This window comes from Oncorhynchus tshawytscha, unplaced genomic scaffold (genome assembly GCF_018296145.1).
Source record: "Oncorhynchus tshawytscha isolate Ot180627B unplaced genomic scaffold, Otsh_v2.0 Un_contig_111_pilon_pilon, whole genome shotgun sequence".
Lineage (NCBI taxonomy): Eukaryota > Metazoa > Chordata > Actinopteri > Salmoniformes > Salmonidae > Oncorhynchus > Oncorhynchus tshawytscha.
Window position 1 is genome coordinate 113,319 of NW_024609357.1, and position 21,561 is coordinate 134,879.

Sequence of the window (21,561 nt, forward strand, 5' to 3'; positions counted from 1 at the left end):
AGATGAGCACATGAGGATGTGCAAGTAGTTATACTGGTGTGCAAAAGAGCAGGAAAGTATATAAAAACATTATAGGGATGAGGTAGGTAGATTGGGTGGGCTATTTACAGATGGACTATGTACAGCTGCAGCGATCGGTTAGCTGCTCAGATAGCTGATGTTTAAAGTTAGTGAGGGAAATGTAAGTCTCCAGCTTCAGTGATTTTTGCAATTCGTTCCAGTCACTGGCAGCAGAGAACTGGAAGGAAGGGCGGCCAAAGGAGGTGTTGGCTTTGGGGATGACCAGTGAGATATACCTGCTGGAGCTCGTGCTACGGGTGGGTGTTGTTATCGTGACCAGTGAGCTGAGGTAAGGTGGAGCTTTACCTAGCATAGACATATAGATGACCTGGAGCCAGTGGGTCGGGCGACGAATATGTAGCGAGAGCCAGCCGACTAGAGCGCATACAGGTCGCAGTGGTGGGTGGTATAAGGGGCTTTGGTAACAAAACGGATGGCACTGTGATAGACTGCATCCAGTTTGCTGAGTAGAGGTCGAGGATCGGTAGGATAGTCAGTTTTACTCAGGTAAGTTTGGCGGCGTGAGTGAAGGAGGCTTTGTTGCGAAATAGAAAGCTGATTCTAGATTTGATTTTGGATTGGAGATGTTTAATATGAGTCTGGAAGGAGAGTTTACAGTCTAACCAGACACGTAGGTATTTTTAGTTGTCCACATATTCTAGGTCAGAACCGTCCAGAGTAGTGATGCTGGACAGGCGGGCAGGTGTGGGCAGCGAACGGTTGAAAAGCATGCATTTGGTTTTACTAGCGTTTAAGAGCAGTTGGAGGCCATGGAAGGAGTGTTGTATGGCATTGAAGCTCGTTTGAAGGTTTGTTAACACAGTGTCCAAAGAAGGGCCAGATGTATACAGAATGGTGTCGTCTGCATAGAGGTCGATCAGGGAATCACCCGCTGAACTCTGCAAAGTAGTTGGTGAACCAGGCGAGGCAGTCATTTGAGAAAACCAAGGCCGCCGATAAGAATACGGTGATTGACAAAGTCGAAAGCCTTGGCCAGGTCGATGAAGACGGCTGCACAATACTGTCTTTTATCGATGGCGGTTATGATATTGTTTAGTACCTTGAGCGTGTCTGAGGTGCACCCATGACCAGCTCGGATACTGGATTGCACAGCGGAGAAGGTACGTGTGATTCGAAATGGTCAGGGGGTGGTCATTTGACCGCGGACCCATAGCAGATGCAGGCAATGAGGCAGTGATCGCTGAGATCCTGATTGAAAACAGCAGAGGTGTATTTGGAGGACAAGTTGGTCAGGGTAATATTTATGAGGGTGCCCATGTTTATGGATTTAGGGTTGTACCTGGTGGTATCCTTGATCATTTGTGTGAGATTGAGGGCATCTAGCTTAGATTGTAGGACTGCTGGGGTGTTAAGCATATCCCAGTTTAGTTCACCTAACAGAACGAACTCCGAAGATAGATGGGGGTGCAATCAATTCACATATGGTGTCTAGGGCACCACTGGGGGCTGAGGTGGGTCAATAACAGGCGGCAACAGTGAAAGACTTATTTCTGGAGAGATGAATTTTTTAAATTAGAAACTCGGATCTGTTTGGGCAAAGACCTGGAAAGTATGACAGAACTTTGCAGGCTCTCTCTGCAGTAGATTGCAACTCCTCCCCCTTTGGCAGTTCTATCTTGACGGAAAATGTTGTAGTTGGGTATGGAAATCTCTGATTTTTTGGTGGCCTTCCTAAACCAGGATTCAGACACGGCAAGGATGAAGATCAAGTGTTGGAAATCCAGTGTCTGTTCTGTCCTGAAAGAAGAGCTTGCAAAGTCTTCTGATTTGTGTTGTGTATCACGTTATGTAATATTTTCACTTTTTCGAGCAATGGACAATCAAAACCAGGTGAAGGTAATTGTGTTTGAAGAATGTTTTAAAAACCAGACATTGTTGTATCAACCGATTTCAAACTGGCACATTGTGTAATTTCAAGCCAAGGAAAGTGCAAATTTGATCACAAAGATCTCGAATAGGTAATGGTAGATTTAACATAAGTTTAAACATTATTTAAAAACAATTTAAATATAGTATATAGAAATGTTGTGGGACTATACTAGATGAAGAATCAATATTTTTTTAGATTGAGTATTTATTGGGTCATTATGCTAGTGTATTATGTATGTTTGTAATAGTGTGTTATATGTGAAAGTGTGTTAGCATTAAAATACAATTTATAATACAAAGGTCTCTTGGAAGATTAGTCCAAATGGGGACTAAAAGAGATCCTAATAAAATCAAAAACCAAACACCCAGGCTAGGGTAGGACTGCACGATATGGGCCAAAGAAACTCTATGCAAATGATTTATTTTCTTACCAAGTATTGGGAGTGCGATTGACTTGCATTATAGATCAAAACACTTGAACTGTTTAAATCATAGAAGTATAATAATTTATAGTAAGAAGCAAAGTGGAAGGTGGGATCGTTCTTGTTTGGAACAATCTGTTCGAAATGCATTTGACCTAACAGTACAGCATGCAAACTTCTAGTGAATTTAACAGCGAGAAAGATGGAACTGCCGCGTTTGAGTTGCAGGGGGCGGAGCTTGGTGTGTGTGGAAAGCAGCCGCAGGAAGAGAGACGACAAACTGACCAAACTATTAAAAACTGACGCTACACACGGCTGAGTGGCGTTTTCAAAATATGTATTGCGATATGGATATTGCACATGTCAATATTGTGCACATGTCAATATTAGATGAATTAGATGGAGAAAGTTAATTTAGATTTAAATGGAGAATGTGGATTTAGAGTTAGATGTGAATTGGATGGAGAATGTGAATTTAGATGTGAATTAGATGGAGAATGTGAATTTAGATTTAGATGTGAATTAGATGGAGAAAGTTAATTTAGATTTAAATGGAGAATGTGGATTTAGAGTTAGAGAATTGGATGGAGAATGTGAATTTAGATGTGAATTAGATGGAGAATGGGAATTTAGATGGGAATTAGATGGAGAAAGTTAATTTAGATTTAAATGGAGAATGTGGATTTAGAGTTAGATGTGAATTGGATGGAGAATGTGAATTTAGATTTAGATGTGAATTAGATGGAGAATGTGAATTTAGATGTGAATTAGATGGAGAATGTGAATTTAGATTTAGATGTGAATTGGAGGGATTGTGCAGCTCTATCATGGCCTACCCAAAATGTTGCCATTTTTAGTTGAACATTTCCTCTCTTCTCTATCAGCCCCTCGGCAGACAGAAGGGACGTTGTATCACTTCAATCTCACCTAGCTTCTTCTATGCCAGCTTTTTGCAGGCTGCTGAATGTCTCAGTATAATTCTTTACACAGTGTGAGTGAGTATGGAGGCATGTGGTTCCGTGACACTGCCTTGAATGTGTGCGGCATTAGGCTTGTGTGCATGGCTGCTTTGTGCGTGTTAGCATTGTGTTAGCATTGTGCAGTGTGCACACTCTTTTTGCATGCTTGGCCTTTGTGTGTTTGTTCTGTAGTGGGCAAGCACCTGTTCTGCCAGTACTGGCTACTGGCCCCGTCATATGTACTGGAATGGGTTGGTGTGTGTGTGTGTGCGTGCGTGTGTGTGAGAGAGAGAGAGCACTAGTGACTCCCAAGTCCGGCATCAGAGTGTATTTGCCAGCCCCAGCAGTTCTATAGCCCCGTGCCTCTTCTGACAGATGAAACAGTCCGTTCAAAGAGGCTGCCGTGCAGCTGAGCACTGGCCTGTCTGCTTACGCCTTCAAAGGCCCTTTTTTTACTGTCTGGTTGGTTTCATTCCGGCCTCTGTTGTGGAGGGGGGCTACAACACGGTAGGGCACGAACAGGTGTGTGTTCAGTCTGGATAGGAGACAGACTGTGTGTCAGTAGTCCTATGTGTTTGAACTAGCCTAGATGTGGACGTGCATGTCAGGGCTTTTACATTTCTGCGTCAGAGGGTTGCATGTGTCCGTACTTTAATGTGTGGACGTGTTGGTGTGCACGTGGGTGTTCGTCTCGGTTGTCTCTGTGTGGGGGAGGTTTAGTAACATCTAAACCTCTGACGCAGTGTAACACTCCGAGTAGGACCCATATCAGTCTCTCACTATTATCACTAACCACTACCTCTCTCTCCCCTCACTATTATCACTAACCACTACCTCTCTCTCCCCTCACTATTATCACAAACCACTACCCCTCTCTCCCCTCACTATTATCACAAACCACTACCCCTCTCTCTCTGCCTCTCGCTCTGTTTTTCCCTCCCTCCCTCCCTCCCTCCCTCCCTCCCTCCCTCCCTCCCTCCCTCCCTCCCTCCCTCCCTCCCTCCCTCCCTCCCTCCCTCCCTCCCCCCCTTTCTTTCGGTCCCTCTCTCCATCTCCTTTCCTCCCCCCTCCCACTTTTTCTCCCGTCTCTCTCCTCTCTCCTCCCTCTCTACTTTTCCCCCCTCTCCTCCCTCCCTCTCTACCCCTCCCCGCTCTCTCTTGCTCCCTGCCTCTCTCAATCTCCTCTCCCCGCCTCACTCAATCTCCTCTCCCCGCCACTCTCAATCTACTCTCCCTGCCTCTCTCTCTTGATATGGGAGTCTTTGTGGATCTGTGTAATCTGAGGGAAATATGTGTCTCTAATACATTTGGTAGGAGGTGCAGATCAGTTTCCACCTCATTTTGTGTGTTAAATCTGGATAAGAGCTTTGACTATGTACAGACTCAGTGCACATAGGCAGTCTTCTCTTGAGCCTGCCTACGGTGGCCTTTCTCAATAGCAAGGCTATGCTCACTGAGTCTGTACATAGTCAAAGCTTTCCTTAACTTTGGGTCAGTCACTGTGGTCAGGTATTCTGCCACTGTGTACTCTCTGTTTAGTTCCAAATAGCATTCTAGTTTACTCAGATTGTACTCAGGAATTATCTTTTTGTTTTCTGGTGATTTGGTTGGGTCTGATTGTGTTGCTGTCCTGGGGCTCTGTTGACCAGCTTGTTTAGGGGACTTCTCTAGGTTCATTTCTCTGTTGGTGATGGCTTTGTTATGGAAGGTTTGGGAATCGCTTCCTTTTAGGTGGTTGTAGAATTTAACGGCTCTTTTCTGGATTTTGATAATTAGTGGATATCAGCCTAATTCTGCTCTGCATGCATTATTTGGTGTTTTTACGATGTACACTGAGGATATTTTAGCAGAATTCTGCATGCTGAGTCTCCATTTGGTGAAGTCTTGGTTGGTGAGTGGACCCTCAGACCTCACAACCATAAAGGGCGAGGGGTTCTATAACTGATTCAAGTATTTTTAGCCAGATCCTACTTTGTATGTTACATTTTATGTTCCTTTTGATGGCAAAGAATGCCCTTCTTGCCTTGTCTCTCAGCTCGTTCACAGCTTTGTGGAAGTTACCTGTGGCACTGATGTTCAGGCCGGGGTGTGTATAGTTTTTTTTGTGTGCTCTAGGGTAACTGTGTCTAAATTACATTTGTATTTGTGGTCCTGGCAACTGGACCTTTTTTGGGACACCATTATTTTTGTCTTACTGAGATTTACTGTCAAGGCCCAGGTCTGGCAGAATCTGTGCAGAATATCTAGGTGCTGCTGTAGGCCCTCCTTGGTTGGGGATAGAAGCACCAGATCATCAGCAAACAGTAGACATTTGACTTTAGATTCTAGTAGGGTGAGGCCGGGTGCTTTAGACTGTTCTAGTGCCCTTGCCAAATCGTTGATATATATGTTGAAGAGGGTGGGGCTCAAGCTGCATCCCTGTCTCACCCCACGGCATTGTGGGAATAAATGTTTGCCCATTTTAACCACACACTTGTTTGTGTACATGGATTTTATAATGTTGTATGTTTTTCCCCCATCACACCTTTCCATCAATTTGAATAGCAGATCCTCATGTCAAATTGAGTCAAGCTTTTTTTAAATCAACAAAGCAGAAGAAGACTTTGCCTTTGTTTTGGTTTGTTTGTCAATTAGGGTGTGCAGGGTGAATTTGTGGTCTGTCGTACGGTAATTTGGTAAAAAAGTAAATTTGACATTTACTCAGTACATTGTTTTCACTGAGGAAATGTACGGGTCTGCTGTTAATGAAAATACAGAGGATTTTCCCAAGGTTGCTGTTGACGCATATCCCACTCTCGTTATTAGGGTCAAATTTGTCTCCACTTTTGTACATTGGGTTGATCAGTCCTTGGTTCCAAATATTGGGGGAAAGGCCAGAGCTGAGGATGATGTTAAAGAGTTTATGTGTAGCCAATTGTAATTTGGAGTCTGTATATTTGATCATTTCAATTGTCACGTTTTTTATTTTATTTTACCTTTATTTAACTAGGCAAGTCAGTTAAGAACAAATTCTTATTTTCAATGACGGCCTAGGAACAGTGGGTTAACTGCCTGTTCAGGGGCAGAACGACAGATTTGTACCTTGTCAGCTCGGGGGTTTGAATTTGCAACCTTCCGGTTACTAGTCCAACGCTTTAACCACTAGGCTATGTGCGCCGTATACAACCTTGTGTAGACCTTCCAGTGAAATGCTTATTTACAAGCCCTAACCAACAATGACATTTTTAATAAAAAATTGGTATTAGGTAAACAATAGATAAGTAAAGAAAAAAAACAAACCTAAACAGTAAAATGACATTGAAAATAACAGTAGAGAGGCTATATACAGGTGGTACCGGTACAGTCAATGTGTGAGGGCACCAACTCTTTGTTTTGTTTAGTGTTTTCCAATTTTCCAAGAAGTGGTTAGTCTATGGATTCTTCAATTACATTGAGCTGATTTCTGACGTGCTGTTCCTTCTTTTTCCGTAGTGTATTTCTGTATTGTTTTAGTGATTCGCCATAGTAAAAGCGTAGGCTCAGGTTTTCTGGGTCTCTATGTTTTTGATTGGATAGGTTTCTCCATTTCTTTCTTAGGTTTTTGCATTCTTCATCAAACCATTTGTTGTTGTTGTTCATTTTCTTAGGTTTTCTTTTTGAAATTTCTAGATTTGATAGTGAAGCTGAGAGGTCAACTATACTGTTTAGGTTTTCCACTGCCAAGTTTACACCTTCACTATTACAGTGGAACGTTTTGTCCAGGAAATTGTCTACAAGGGATTTCATTTGTTGTTGCCTAATTGTTTTTTGGTAGGTTTCCACACTACTTCCCTTCCATCTATAGCATTTCTTAATTAATCTTATTCAGTTCCTTTGGCTTTGATGTGTCATGATTGAGTATTGCTCTGTTCAAGTAGAGTGCTATTTTGCTGTGGTCTGATGGGTGTGTCAGTGGACTGACTTTGAGAGACTGAGTTGAGGTCAGTGATAAAGTGGTCTTCAATACTACTGCCAAGAGATGAGCTACAGCGGGGCAAAAAAGTATTTAGTCAGCCACCAATTGTGCAAGTTCTCCCACTTAAAAAGATGAGAGAGGCCTGTAATTTTCATCATAGGTACACTTCAACTATGACAGACAAAATGAGAAAAAAAAATCCAGAAAATCACATTGTAGGATTTTTAATGAATTTATTTGCAAATTATGGTGGAAAATAAGTATTTGGTCAACAACAAAAGTTTATCTCAATACTTTGTTATATACCCTTTGTTGGCAATGACAGAGGTCAAACGTTTTCTGTAAGTCTTCACAAGGTTGTGTTTTGGGGCTGTTGCTGGTCAACACGGGCCACGTTTCATCTTCAATGCCCTTGCTGGGTCTTTCAGCATGACAATGATCCCAAACACACCGCTCGGGCAACGAAGGAGTGGCTTCGTAAGAAGCATTTCAAGGTCCTGGAGTGGCCTAGCCAGTCTCCAGATCTCAACCCCATAGAAAATCTTTGGAGGGAGTTAAAAGTCTGTGTTGCCCAGCAACAGCCCCAAAACATCACTGCTCTAGAGGAGATCTGCATGGAGGAATGGGCCAAAATACCAGCAACAGTGTGTGAAAACCTTGTGAAGACTTACAGAAAACATTTGACCTCTGTCATTGCCAACAAAGGGTATATAACAAAGTAAATTCATTAAAAATCCTACAATGTGATTTTCTGGATTTTTTTAAGTGTACCTATGATGAAAATTACAGGCCTCATCTTTTTAAGTGGTAGAACTTGCACATTTGATGGCTGACTAAATACTTTTTGCCCCACTGTATAGGTGTACCTACTAGAAGTCGACCGATTAATCGGAATGGCGATTTTAATTAGGGCCGATTTCAAGTTTTCATAACAATCGGAAATCGGTATTTTTGGGTGCCCGATTTTGCAGAATTTTAAAAATATTTTTTTATATATACCTTTATTTAACTAGGCAAGTCAGTTAAGAACACATTCTTATTTTCAATGATGGCCTAGGAACAGTGGGTTAACTGCAGATTTTCACCTTGTCAGTTCGGAGGATCCAATCTTGCAACCTTACAGTTAACTCGTCCAACGCTCTAACCACCTGCCTCTCATTGCACTCCACGAGGAGCCTGCCTGTTACACGAATGCAGTAGAAGCCAAGGTAAGTTGCTAGCTAGCATTAAACTTATCTTATAAAAAAACAATCAATCAATCATAATCACTAGTTATAACTACACATGGTTGATGATATTACTAGTTTATCTAGCGTGTCCTGCGTTGCATATAATCGATGCAATGCTGGGGGATGATTTAACAAAAGCGCATTTGCGAAAAAAGCACAATCGTTGGACGACTGTACCTAACCATAAACACCAATGCCTTTCTTAAAATTAATACACAGAAGTATATATTTTTAAATCTGCATATTTAGCTAAAAGATATCCAGGTTAGCAGGCAATATTAACCAGGTGAAATTGTGTCACTTCTCTTGCATTCATTGCACACAGTCTGGGTATATGCAACAGTTTGGGCAGTCTGGCTCATTACGAACTAATTTGCCAGAATTTGGCGTAATTATGACATAACATTGAAGGTTGTGCAATGTAACAAGAATATTTAGACTTAGGGATGCCACCCATTAGATAAAATACAGAATGGTTCCGTATTTCTCTGAAATAATAAACGTTTTGTTTTCGAAAGGATCGTTTCCGGATTCGACCATATTAATGACCAAAAGCTCGTATTTCTGTGTGTTATGTTATAATTAAGTCTATGATTTGATAGAGCAGTCTGACAGAGCGGTGGTAGGCACCAGGCAGCAGCAGGCTCGTAAGCATTCATTCAAACAGCACTTCCGTGCATTTTGCCAGCAGCTCTTCGCAAGCACAGCTGTTTATGACTTCAAGCCTATCATCCTAATGGCTGGTGTAACCAATGTGAAATGGCTAGCTAGTTAGTGGGGTGCGCGCTAATAGCGTTTCAAACGTCACTCGCTCTGAGACTTGGAGTGGTTGTTCCCCTTGCCCTGCATGGGTAACGCTGCTTCGAGGGTGGCTGTTGTCGATGTGTTCCTTGTTCGAGCCCAGGTAGGGGCGAGGAGAGGGATGGAAGCTATACTGTTACACTGGCAATACTAAAGTGCCTATAAGAACATCCAATAGTCAAAGGTATATGAAATACAAATGGTATAGAGAGAAATAGTCCTATAATAACTATATTAACTACAACCTAAAACGTCTTACCTGGGAATATTGAAGACTCATGTTAAAAGGAACCACCAGCTTTCATATGTTCTGAGCATGGAACTCAAACGTTAGCTTTTTTTACATGGCACATATTGCACTTTTACTTCTCCAACACTTTGTTTTTGCATTACTGAAACCAAATTGAACATGTTTCATTATTTATTTGAGGCTAAATTGATTTTATTGATGTATTATATTAAGTTAAAATAAGTGTTCATTCAGTATTGTTGTAATTGTCATTATTACAAATACATTTTAAAAAATCGGCAGATTAGTCGGTATCTGCTTTTTTTGGTCCTCCAATAATCGGTATCGGCGTTGAAAAATCATATTCGTTCGACCTCTAGTACCTACCATAGGAGTCCCCTCGAAGCCTACCGTTGACTATGTACAGACCCAGCGTGTGACCAAGCTGCAGGAGTTGTGACCTGTTTCTGTTGGTTATGTTGTCGTAGTTGTGCCTACGGGGCCACATGGGGATGGAATGCTGTCACCTCCAGGTAGGTGTTTGTCCCCCTGTGTACTGAGGGTGTCAGGTTCTTGTCCAGTTCTGTCATTTAGGTCACCACAGACTAGTACATGTCCCTGGGCCTGGAAATGATTGATTTCCCCCTCCAGGATGGAGAAGCTGTCTTCATTAAAGTATGGGGATTCTATTGGGGAGATATAGGTAGCACACAGGAGGACATTTCTCTGTTGAGATAATTTCCTTTAGAATTTCTAGCCAAATGTAAAATATTCTTGTTTTGATCAATTTAATAGAGTGAGTTAGGGCTGCTCTATACCAAATTAGCGTACCCCCTGAGTCCCTTCCCTGTTTCACACCTGGTAGTTTGGTGGATGGGACTACCAGCTCTCTGTAACCTAGAGGGCAACCAGTGGGTCCGTCTCATCTATACCATGATTCTTGTAGGATGATTATGTCTGTATTTCTAATTTCTTTGGTAATGTCCAGGTTCCTGCTCTTTAGGCCAAAGGCAGATGACCTCAGGCCATCTGTGTGACTTTCATGTTGAAGCCCTCTTTGCTGGAGTGGGGGCATGGGGTGGGCAGGAGGGGCATAGGTCTGATCTCTCAATTCTATTCAAGGGCTTTACTGGCATGGGAAATGTATGTTTACATTGCCAAAACAAGTGAAATAGATAAAAAAAATTGCAGTAAACATTACACTTACAAAAGTTCCAAAAATAATAAGGACATTTCAAATGCCCTATGTGTATATATACAGTGTTGTAATGATGTGCAAATAGTTGAAGTATGAAAGGGAAAATAAATAAACATAAATATGGGTTGTATTTACAATGGTGTTTGTTCTTCACTGGTTGCCCTTTTCTTGTGGCAACAGGTCACTAATGGTGTGACTGGTGTGATTGCTCTCTGTCTCTGTCTGTAGCTCTGTCTGTGTCTCTGTCTGTAGCTCTGTCTGTGTCTCTGTCTGTAGCTCTGTCTGTGTCTCTGTCTGTAGCTCTGTATGTCTCTCTCTCTCTCTCGCTCTGTCTGTGTCTGTCTGTAGCTCTGTATGTCTCTCTCTCTCTCTGTATGTAGCTCTGTCTAGCTCTGTCTGTAGCTCTGTCTGTAGTTCTATGTAGCCCTGTCTGTAGCTCTGGCTGTAGTTCTCTGTAGCTCTGTCTGTAGTTCTGTCGCTCTGTCTGTAGCTCTGTCTGTAGCCCTGTCTGTAGCTCTCTGTAGCTCTGTCTGTAGCTCTCTGTAGCTCTGTCTGTAGTTCTCTGTAGCTCTGTCTGTAGCTCTCTGTAGCTCTGTCTGTAGTTCTCTGTCGCTCTGTCTGTAGTTCTGTCGCCCTGTCTGTAGCTCTGTCTGTAGCTCTGTCTGTAGCTCTCTGTAGCTCTCTGTAGCTCTGTCTGTAGCTCTCTGTAGCTCTGTCTGTAGCTCTCTGTAGCTCTGTCTGTAGTTCTCTGTAGCTCTGTCTGTAGCCCTGTCTGTAGCTCTGTCTGTAGCTCTGGGCAACTCTCCACTGAACTCTGGTGTTCTGCTGAAGAATCAAAGCTGCCACAGCAGCAGTCCTTAGTTGTTCTCTGTGCTCTATATTCCATATAGTTACATTGTGGAGTTCACATTTGTTGATATCTTCTCATCTGCAGCGTTTTTTTGTTTAACTTAATTAAATGGCCTATTGTACTACTGTACGTTTTGATGCTTGGCCTATTGTACGTTTTGATGCTTGGCCTATTGTACGTTTTGATGCTTGGCCTATTGTATGTTTTGATGCTTGGCCTATTGTATGTTTTGATGCTTGGCCTATTGTACGTTTTGATGCTTGGCCTATTGTACGTTTTGATGCTTGGCCTATTGTACGTTTTGATGCTTGGCCTATTGTATGTTTTGATGCTTGGCCTATTGTACGTTTTGATGCTTGGCCTATTGTACGTTTTGATGCTTGGCCTATTGTACGTTTTGATGCTTGGCCTATTGTACGTTTTGATGCTTGGCCTATTGTATGTTTTGATGCTTGGCCTATTGTATGTTTTGATGCTTGGCCTATTGTACGTTTTGATGCTTGGCCTACATGCAAATAGACCAGGGCCGACGTTGCATAGATGTCTTTGAGCTATGGTCTCTGCTGACCCAGACATGGATATCAGTGTGCCCCATGACAGCAACACAATTAGACCCAACCAAATCTTGATAAAACAAAAGATAATTACTTGATACATTGGAAAGAATTTACAAAAAAATCTGAGCAAACTAGAATGCTATTAGGCCCTAAACAGAGAGTACACAGTGGCAAAATACCTGATCACTGTGACTGACCCAAACTTAAGGAAAGCTTTGACTATGTACAGACTCAGTGAGCATAGCCTTGATATTGAGAAAGGCCACCATAGGCAGACCTGGCTCTCAAGAGAAAACAGGCTATTGTGCACACTGCCCACAACATGAGGTGGAAACTGAGCTGCAATTCCTATTCTCCTGCCCAATGTATGACCATATTAGAGACGCATATTTCCCTCAGATTACACAGACCAACAAATAATATAAAAAACAAATGCAATTTTGATAAACTCTTGTATCTCTTGGTTGAAATACCACAGTGTGCCATCATAGCAGCCAGATGTTTGACCTTGTGCTACAAGAAAAGGTCAACCATTAAATACAACCCATATTTATTTTCACTTTTAACTATTTGCACATCATTACAACACTGTGTGTATGTATATATACACATGTTTTAAACTGGATGTTTAGAGCCCTGAATGCTGATTGGCTGACAGCCGTGATATGTCAGACCGTATACCACACGTATGACAAAGGATTTGTTTTTACTGCTCTAATTACATTGGTAACCAGTTCATAATAGCAATAAGGCACCTTGGGGGTTTGTGGTATATGGCCAATATACCACTGCTAAGGGCTGTTCTTAGGCACGACGCATTGGGCCTTATTGCTTAAATATTACATTTGAAATGTCTTTATTCTTTCTGAACTTTTGAGTAATGTTTACTGTTCATTTTTTATTGTTTATTTCACTTTTGTTTTATCTATTTCACTTGCTTTGACATTTTTAACATGTGTTTCCCATGCCAATAAAGCCCTTGAATTTAATTTAATTGAGAGAGAGGAAAGCTTTGACTATGTACAGACTCAGTGAGCATAGCCTTGCTATTGAGAAAGGCCGCCGTAGGCAGACATGGCTCTCAAGAGAAGACAGGCTATGTGCTCACTGCCCACAAAATGAGGTGGAAACTGAGCTGCACTTCCTAACCTCCTGCCCAATGTATGACCATATTAAAGAGACATATTTCCCTCAGATTACACAGATCCACAAAGAATTCAAAAACAAATCCAATTTTGAAAAACTCCCATATCTACTGGGTGAAATTCCACAGTGTGCCATCACAGCAGCAAGATTTGTGACCTGTTGCCACGAAAAAACCAGTGAAGAACACACACCATTGTAAATACAACCCATATCTATGCTTATTTATTTTATCTTGTGTCCTTTACCATTTGTAAATTGTTAAAACACTGTATATATATATGACATTTGTAATGTATTTATTGTTTTGAAATAATATGACATTTGTGATGTTTACTGTTTTGAAACTTTTTTATTGTTTATTTAATTTTTATTGTTTATTTCACTTTATATATTATCTACCTCACTTGCTTTGGCAATGTTAACACATGTTTCCCATGCCAATAAAGCCCTTGAGTTGAATTGAATTGAGAGAGATGGAGAGAGAGAGAGATGACTCAAGTAGCAGAGTATCCATTTAACAAACCAATCATTTTAAATACCTTTTTATAGAAGGTAAAGTAAAAACTCAAACCGGTCTGTACATTCATACCAGTAACATAGTAAAATATGTCATACCTTTACTTTTCTTTAGTGTGCTATGTAGATGTTAATGAGTTAGCAGAGGTCTTCAACATGTGTGTTGTTCTGTGTTATTGAAGGCGTTTCCTAAGACCCCATCTGTGTGACCAGAAATCAAAGTTGAAATGCTGGAGCCAGAAATGCCAGAGGGCGTTACTATGCTGTCAGATATGATATCAGTATGTTATGCTGGATTCAATTAGAATTTATGCGTCTGAATCTTCTGGGTGCTTACAGCCTTATCATACACATGTCCTTTATTTTATAAGGACAGCACAGGAAGTGTAGCCTATGTGCTGCAAATAGAGGACAGAGTGAAGTGTGACTTACTCAATAAGGCCAGCGATTCCCAAACTCGGTCCTGGGGGCCCCCTTTTGGTTTTTGCCCTTAAGCTACACAGCTGATTCATATAATTAGCTAATCATCAAGCTTTGATCATCAGCTGTGTAGTGTTAGGGCGCAAACCAAAATGTGCTCTCCTTGGGTTCCTGAGGATGGAGTTTTGGGAACACTGTTGTAGGCCTTGCTAATAGCTGTATAGCCTAAATCCTCATGATGCTAGGATTGATGCTACATGCCTGGAGTCTGGACCCATCACTCCTCTCACAGCATGGCCTAAAGGACTGTGTGACATCAGATGTTTTGGCCTGTGTGCTAAAACCACACCAGACCTCCTTTCAAAACAGTGTCCTGATAATTACTGTAACTGTAAATATGATGATTGGGCCTTGTATGATGAGTCAGGAAAAGAGAGAGAGTGCTCTGTCCTGCAGTCTGTCTCTCCTCCTCTGGCTCCAGTGTTTTTGTCTCTATTTGTTTTCCCTCACTTTTCTTCAGGTCAGTGGAGGAATGTTACACATCCGCAGTGTGATAAAGGGGGAGAAATATGTGTACAGTTGTGTGTGTGTGTGTGCTATGCTAAGCTACAGTTAGGGTTTCTAGGGCTAGTGTCAGTGGTAGCTGGGTTATGCTAAGCTACAGTTAGGGTTTCTAGGGCTAGTGTCAGTGGTAGCTGGGCTATGCTAAGCTACAGTTAGATAGGGTTTCTAGGGCTAGTGTTAGTGGTAGCTGGGCTATGCTAAGCTACAGTTAGGGTTTCTAGGGCTAGTGTCAGTGGTAGCTGGGCTATGCTAAACTACAGTTACAGGCTGACCACACCGCTCGCGTCACAAAATACATTTAGAAACATGTTACTCAATTATTGCACCCATGCGCGCCAATGAGCGTCTGCGTTGCCAAGGGCTAAAATAGAAGTCAGTTCTATTTCTGACGCAGATCGTGCTGCAAGTACTGCCTCTCCCATCTCCTCATTGGTTTATAGAAGCAGGTACCCACGTGCCACCTCCTCATTGGTTATACCCACGTGGGTGATTAAAAGACTAACTGTTTTGTCGGTTGTCGTGGTAATACTATGAAAGTCTAGATGCCAATCACCATATAAGTTCAAAGATGAAAAAGCCTGGAAGGAGTGGAGATGACTAGAAACGATTTGGTTGACCGTTGTATGTGTGGATTAATTGGCGGAGTAGAGGACCTTGTGCATTTCAGGTAAAATAACAACTCAATGTTTATATCCCAGGACAAATTAGCTAGCAACAGCAAGCTAGGTAAATAGAACAAATTAGGTAGCAAGTGCACGATGGCGCACGCGCGCCAGCCGGTTTGGGTTCCCTTTTAGGGTTTCTAGGGCGAGTGTTCGTGGTAGCTGGGCTATGCTAAGCTACAGTTACACAGGGTTTCTAGGGATAGTGTTAGTGATAGCTGGGCTATGCTAAGCAACAGTTGGATAGGGTTTCTAGGGCTAGTGTCAGTGGTAGCTGGGCTATGCTAATCTACAATTAGTGTTTCTAGGGTTAGTGGTAGTGGTAGCTGGGCTATTCTAAGCTACAGTTAGGGTTTATAGGGATGGTGTTAGTGGTAGCTGGGCTATTCTAAGCTACAGTTAGGGTTTCTAGGGCTGGTGTTGCTACAGTTAGTGGTAGCTGGGCTATGCTAAGCTACAGTTAGGTTTCTAGGGCTGGTGTTAGTGGTAGCTGGGCTATTCTAAGCTACAGTTAGGGTTTCTAGGGCTGGTGTTAGTGGTAGCTGGGCTATGCTAAGCTAAAGTTAGCTACAGTTAGGGTTTCTAGGGCTAGTGTCACAGTGGTAGCTGGGTAGGGCTATGCTAAGCAGTTAGGGTTTCTAGTGGGCTAGTGTCAGTGGTAGCTGGTTTATGAGAGATTTCAGAAAGATACACACATTCACTCTCTCTCTTGCTCTCAATTCAATGGGCTTTATTAGCATGAGAAACATAGCACTGTCTCTCGCACTCTCTTTCCACCTCTCTCTCTCTTCAGCCTGTGTATGTGGTTGACTACTGGGAGTGTGTGTGTGGGGGGGTAGCAGCTCAGGGGAGGTTTTAGTGCTCTGTGTTTTAATCACTGGTTTTATCTCTCCCCTGTCATTAAGATAAATGATATGAAGGTGGCTATCTAAGTCTCCAATATTCCACGCCCAGGGCGTTCGTTATACGAGGGGTGTGTGCTGCGTGTGCCTGTCACGTTGACTTATGTGCTACCATCATATCTGCTATTTTACCCATATATTTGATTATTATGTAACCTATTACATTAGAGCTTCTGAGGGCTGTTTTCCATACGAAAGCACACAGCTGCTGCTCAGTGGACCTGTCACCTCATTCCACACCCACCCGTTGTGGTCTGAAACAGCCCTGATACACCCAGCGTTATCCTGCTACCTTAGCCTTTCAGAACCACACATTACCACCTCACTTAAGTTGCGCTGCTGGAGTGACTCGCCTCCATAAGCTTTGCTTGTTGTTCTTTGTAAACAAACACGTGTGACTGTCTCAAACTGCTGTTTTGGGAAACCCAGTACCGGTAAGCCTCATAATGAAGCTTGTGCTGGACCTTGTGCACATGTTGACTGCAAGTATTTATTTAAAAAGTGCTAATATTCAAAGCCCAAAAAGTGTAATTTACCAAAATGCTAACAACTACTAAGGAATCCTCATAGGATGCTAACAACTACTAAGGAATCCTCATAGGATGCTAACTAAATGCTAACAACTACTAAGGAATCCTCATAGGATGCTAACTAAATGCTAACAACTACTAAGGAATCCTCATAGGATGCTAACTAAATGCTAACAACTACTAAGGAATCCTCATAGGATGCTAACTAAATGCTAACAACTACTAAGAAGGAATCCTCATAGGATGCTAACTAAATGCTAACAACTACTAAGGAATCCTCATAGAGGATGCTAATTAAATACTAATGAGCGCATTGCAAACATTTTGTACAGTTTCTGACCTAAACTATACAAGTAACTCCCAAATGCTACTAAAGGAATATTCCGTTTGCATCAGAACTCCAGAACTTTTACACTGTACCTGCATCAGAACTAGCTTGGCAAACAGAACTTTTACACTGTACCTGCATCAGAACTCCAGAACTTTTACACCCTACCTGCATCAGAACTTTTACACTGTACCTGCATCAGAACTCCAGAACTTTTACACTGTACCTGCACTCAGAACTTTTACACTGTACCTGCATCAGAACTCCAGAGCTTTTACACTGTACCTGCTTTTACACTGTACCTGCATCAGAACTCCAGAACTTTTACACAGAACTTTTACACTGTACCTGCATCAGAACTCCAGAACATCAGAACTCCAGAACTTTTACACTGCATACCTGCATCAGAACTGCATCAGAACTCCAGAGCTTTTACACTGTACCTGCATCAGAACTCCAGAGCTTTTACACTGTACCTGCATCAGAACTCCAGAACTTTTTTTACAGAACTGTACCTGCATCAGAACTCCAGAACTTTTACACTGTACCTGCATCAGAACTCCAGAACTTTTACACTGTACCTGCATCAGAACTCCAGAACTTTTACACTGTACCTGCATCAGAACTCCAGAACTTTTACACTGTACCTGCATCAGAACTCCAGAACTTTTACACTGTACCTGCATCAGAACTCCAGAACTTTTACACTGTACCTGCATCAGAACTCCAGAACTTTTACACTGTACCTGCATCAGAACTCCAGAACTTTTACACTGTACCTGCATCAGAACTCCAGAGCTTTTACACTGTACCTGCATCAGAACTCCAGAACTTTTACACTGTACCTGCATCAGAACTCCAGAACTTTTACACTCTACCTGCATCAGAACTCCAGAACTTTTACACTGTACCTGCATCAGAACTCCAGAACTTTTACACTGTACCTGCATCAGAACTCCAGAACTTTTACACTGTACCTGCATCAGAACTCCAGAGCTTTTACTTTATAACTTGTTGTCCATATTGTTTTTTAATCGGGAGCCAATTTGTTTTCAGCACATTTATTTCCATGACTGATCATAGAAGCAGACATTTGGTGAGATATATGTCTGGAACATCGAATCGCATACAGAGAAAATTGCTGTGCTAATTCTTTTTGATTTAGTGTTTGTCATTTTGACTAAAATATTACCATGTCACATGTTTGTCATTTGAAGGATTTAGTCTAGTTATTATTATTATTTGTTCACCTTTATTTAACCAGGTAGGCTAGTTGAGAACAAGTTCTCATTTACAACTGCGACCTGGCCAAGATAAAGCAAAGCAGTGCGACACAAACAACAACACAGAGTTACACATGGAATAAACAAACATACAGTCAATAATACAATAGAAAATGTCTATATAGAATGTGTGCAAATGAGGTAGGATAAGGGAGGTAAGGCAATAAATAGGCCATAGTGGTGAAATAATTACAATTTAGCAATTAAACACTGGAGTGATAGATGTGCAGAAGATGAGTGTTCAAGTAGAGGTACTGGGGTGCAAAGGAGCAAAATAAATAACAGTATGGGGATGAGGTAGTTGGATGGGCTATTTACAGATGGCTATGCACAGGTACAGTGATCTGTGAGCTGCTCTGACAGCTGGTGCATAAAGGTAGTGAGGGAGATATGAGTTTCCAGCTTCAGTGATTTGGTAATGGTACCAGGGTCATGTTCAGTAGGCTCCTGGGAATGGTACCAGGGTCACGTTCAGGAGACTACTGGTAATGGTACCAGGGTCACGTTCAGTAGACTACTGGTAATGGTACCAGGATCACGTTCAGTAGACTACTGGTTATGGTACCAGGGTCACGTTCAGTAGGCTCCTGGTAATGGTACCAGGGTCACGTTCTGTAGGCTCCTGGTAATGGTACCAGGGTCACGTTCTGTAGGCTCCTGGTAATGGTACCAGGGTCACGTTCAGGAGACTACTGGTAATGGTACCAGGGTCACGTTCAGTAGGCTACTGGTTCAGTAGGCTCCTGGTAATGGTACCAGGGTCACGTTCAGTAGACTACTGGTTATGGTACCAGGGTCACGTTCTGTAGGCTCCTGGTAATGGTACCAGGGTCACGTTCTGTAGGCTCCTGGTAATGGTACCAGGATCACGTTCTGTAGGCTGGTAATGGTACCAGGATCACATTCTGTAGGCTCCTGGTAATGGTACCAGGGTCACGTTCAGTAGACTACTGGTTATGGTACCAGGGTCACGTTCTGTAGGCTCCTGGTAATGGTACCAGGGTCACGTTCAGTAGACTACTGGTAATGGTACCAGGATCACGTTCACTACTGGAGACTACTGGTAATGGTACCAGGATCACGTTCAGGAGACTACTGGTAATGGTACCAGGATCACGTTCAGGAGACTACTGGTAATGGTACCAGGATCACGTTCAGGAGACTACTGGTAATGGTACCAGGATCACGTTCAGGAGACTACTGGTAATGGTACCAGGGTCAGGTTCAGTAGGCTCCTGGTAATGGTACCAGGGTCACGTTCTCAAACGTAGCACATAGAAATGCCATGAATAGAGCCGGCGTAATCCCTTATTCAACATGTCAGAGAGGCATGTTTGTGTTCTACATGGCCTCTTTCTGAGTGTTCCATAACATTGCATTCCCCAGGTTGTTAGCTATAGCTAGTTAATGTGGTAACATGACTGCACAAGGTGTAGCCTAAACAAATGGTTAACGGTCCAGTCCGTAAGTAGCCTAGCTTTAGAATGGCCCATGATATGCTTTATGAATATAAAATGTGGCCCTCCAATATAGCGGCAGTATTATGGGTCATGTCTTTTGAACGGGAGCCTAAGGTCTAGAATCGATCAGTTCGCAGAGGAAGACTTGGTGGCATTGTCTATAAAACCTGTATATGAAACACAGTGAGAAAAGTGGGAGGGGTTGAGCGTCGTTACAAATTCAAAGACGGCCTACTTTTCTCAAGATTACTCAAAGGAGAGAAACACATAGCCAGACTGTTGTTTTACTACTAAACTCAATACTGCTACTGTTTTTATTTTATTTTGTAAAGCAGCTTGTGTTTCTTAACCAGCCGAAGGGTAGCTAACTAGAAGTCTGGCGGTAAAAGCAAGAGAGTCGCCTGTGTGATGTGTACACTATAAGCGGAGCCTGTCTGCCTGTCTTCACACTCATCGCTTGCTCCCCTGCAGCTCACCAGCTGATGTAGGCTGTGTGTGCTGGGTGTGACGTGTCCTTTCCACTGCTGAATGCGCTGCACATCTGTGCTGCTAATATTAATTGTGCTTATCACTGAAAAGCGCTCAATCGTTCCAGAAACTCTTGTCCAGTCCACTTAGTAGTCTGATTTTTGTCATAGAGATCATTTTCTCGTCTCATTTTATATTTTTTTCTGGGTCTGTTTTATATTATAGTCAATATTTTTGTTGATGAAATTAACGCTGTCGTATCGGCACCTAAGTATCGTATTGTGAGGTCCCTGGCAATTCCCAGCCCAAGAGCAAATGAGATGTTAGTTGCTCGAATGTCCACCCATAGCATGGAGAACATACATTATTAATATGCATGGGCATTTCATTATTATAGATAATGAACAATTTGCATCTCATTAGCATGGAATTAGTATCAGCTCACTCATGAACTGGTTCCAGTCCACAGGTCGTACTGGTAGGAACCTGGTCTGATAACACTTCATTGAAATTCATATCACACCCTCGCCACATGTAATTATCTGTAGTGGAAACTAGGCCTGCATCAACCCTTCTGAGAGAGCTGGTGATACGTATTAGCCTATATCACATAGTTTATACATTCGTTTGATGGATTTAGCTTCATCTGCGCCATGAAAATTCTAAATCATGAATCAAAATGAAGCTATTTGGCTACCCAGTCTAAAGCAGTAGGAATATTGTTGAGGGTAAAAAGGTGAAACAACTACAAGAATGCATAGAATAAGATGTCTGGGGGTGGCAGGGTAGCCTAGTGGTTAGAGCTTTGGACTAGTAACCGGAAGGTTGCAAGTTCAAATCCCTGAGCTGACAAGGTACAAAATCTGTCGTTCTGCCCCTGAACAGGCAGTTAACCCACTGTTCCTAGGCCATCATTGAAAATAAGAATTTGTTCTTAACTGACTTACCTAGTTAAATAAAGGTAAAATAAAAAATGAATTAAAAAAAGTTCAATTGATGTTGTGTATGCTTCTACAGTATATTAAAGTTAACTGGCTTTTAGGTGTAATGTATATATATATATCTTCTTGCGTGATGGAATAATGGCGCATTGCATTCCCTTCATGGATTCTTCTTGTGGCAATGATAGTTAAAGCTCTTCTGTGTGAGGCAA

The 21,561-nt window shown here is 42.1% G+C and overlaps 1 protein-coding gene across 1 annotated transcript in view; it reads left to right on the plus strand.

Annotated features, from left to right (window-relative positions):
- Positions 1-21,561, plus strand: part of LOC121844648 (E3 SUMO-protein ligase PIAS1-like) — a 46,904-nt gene that overhangs the window by 24,866 nt on the left and 477 nt on the right. The window lies entirely within an intron of this gene.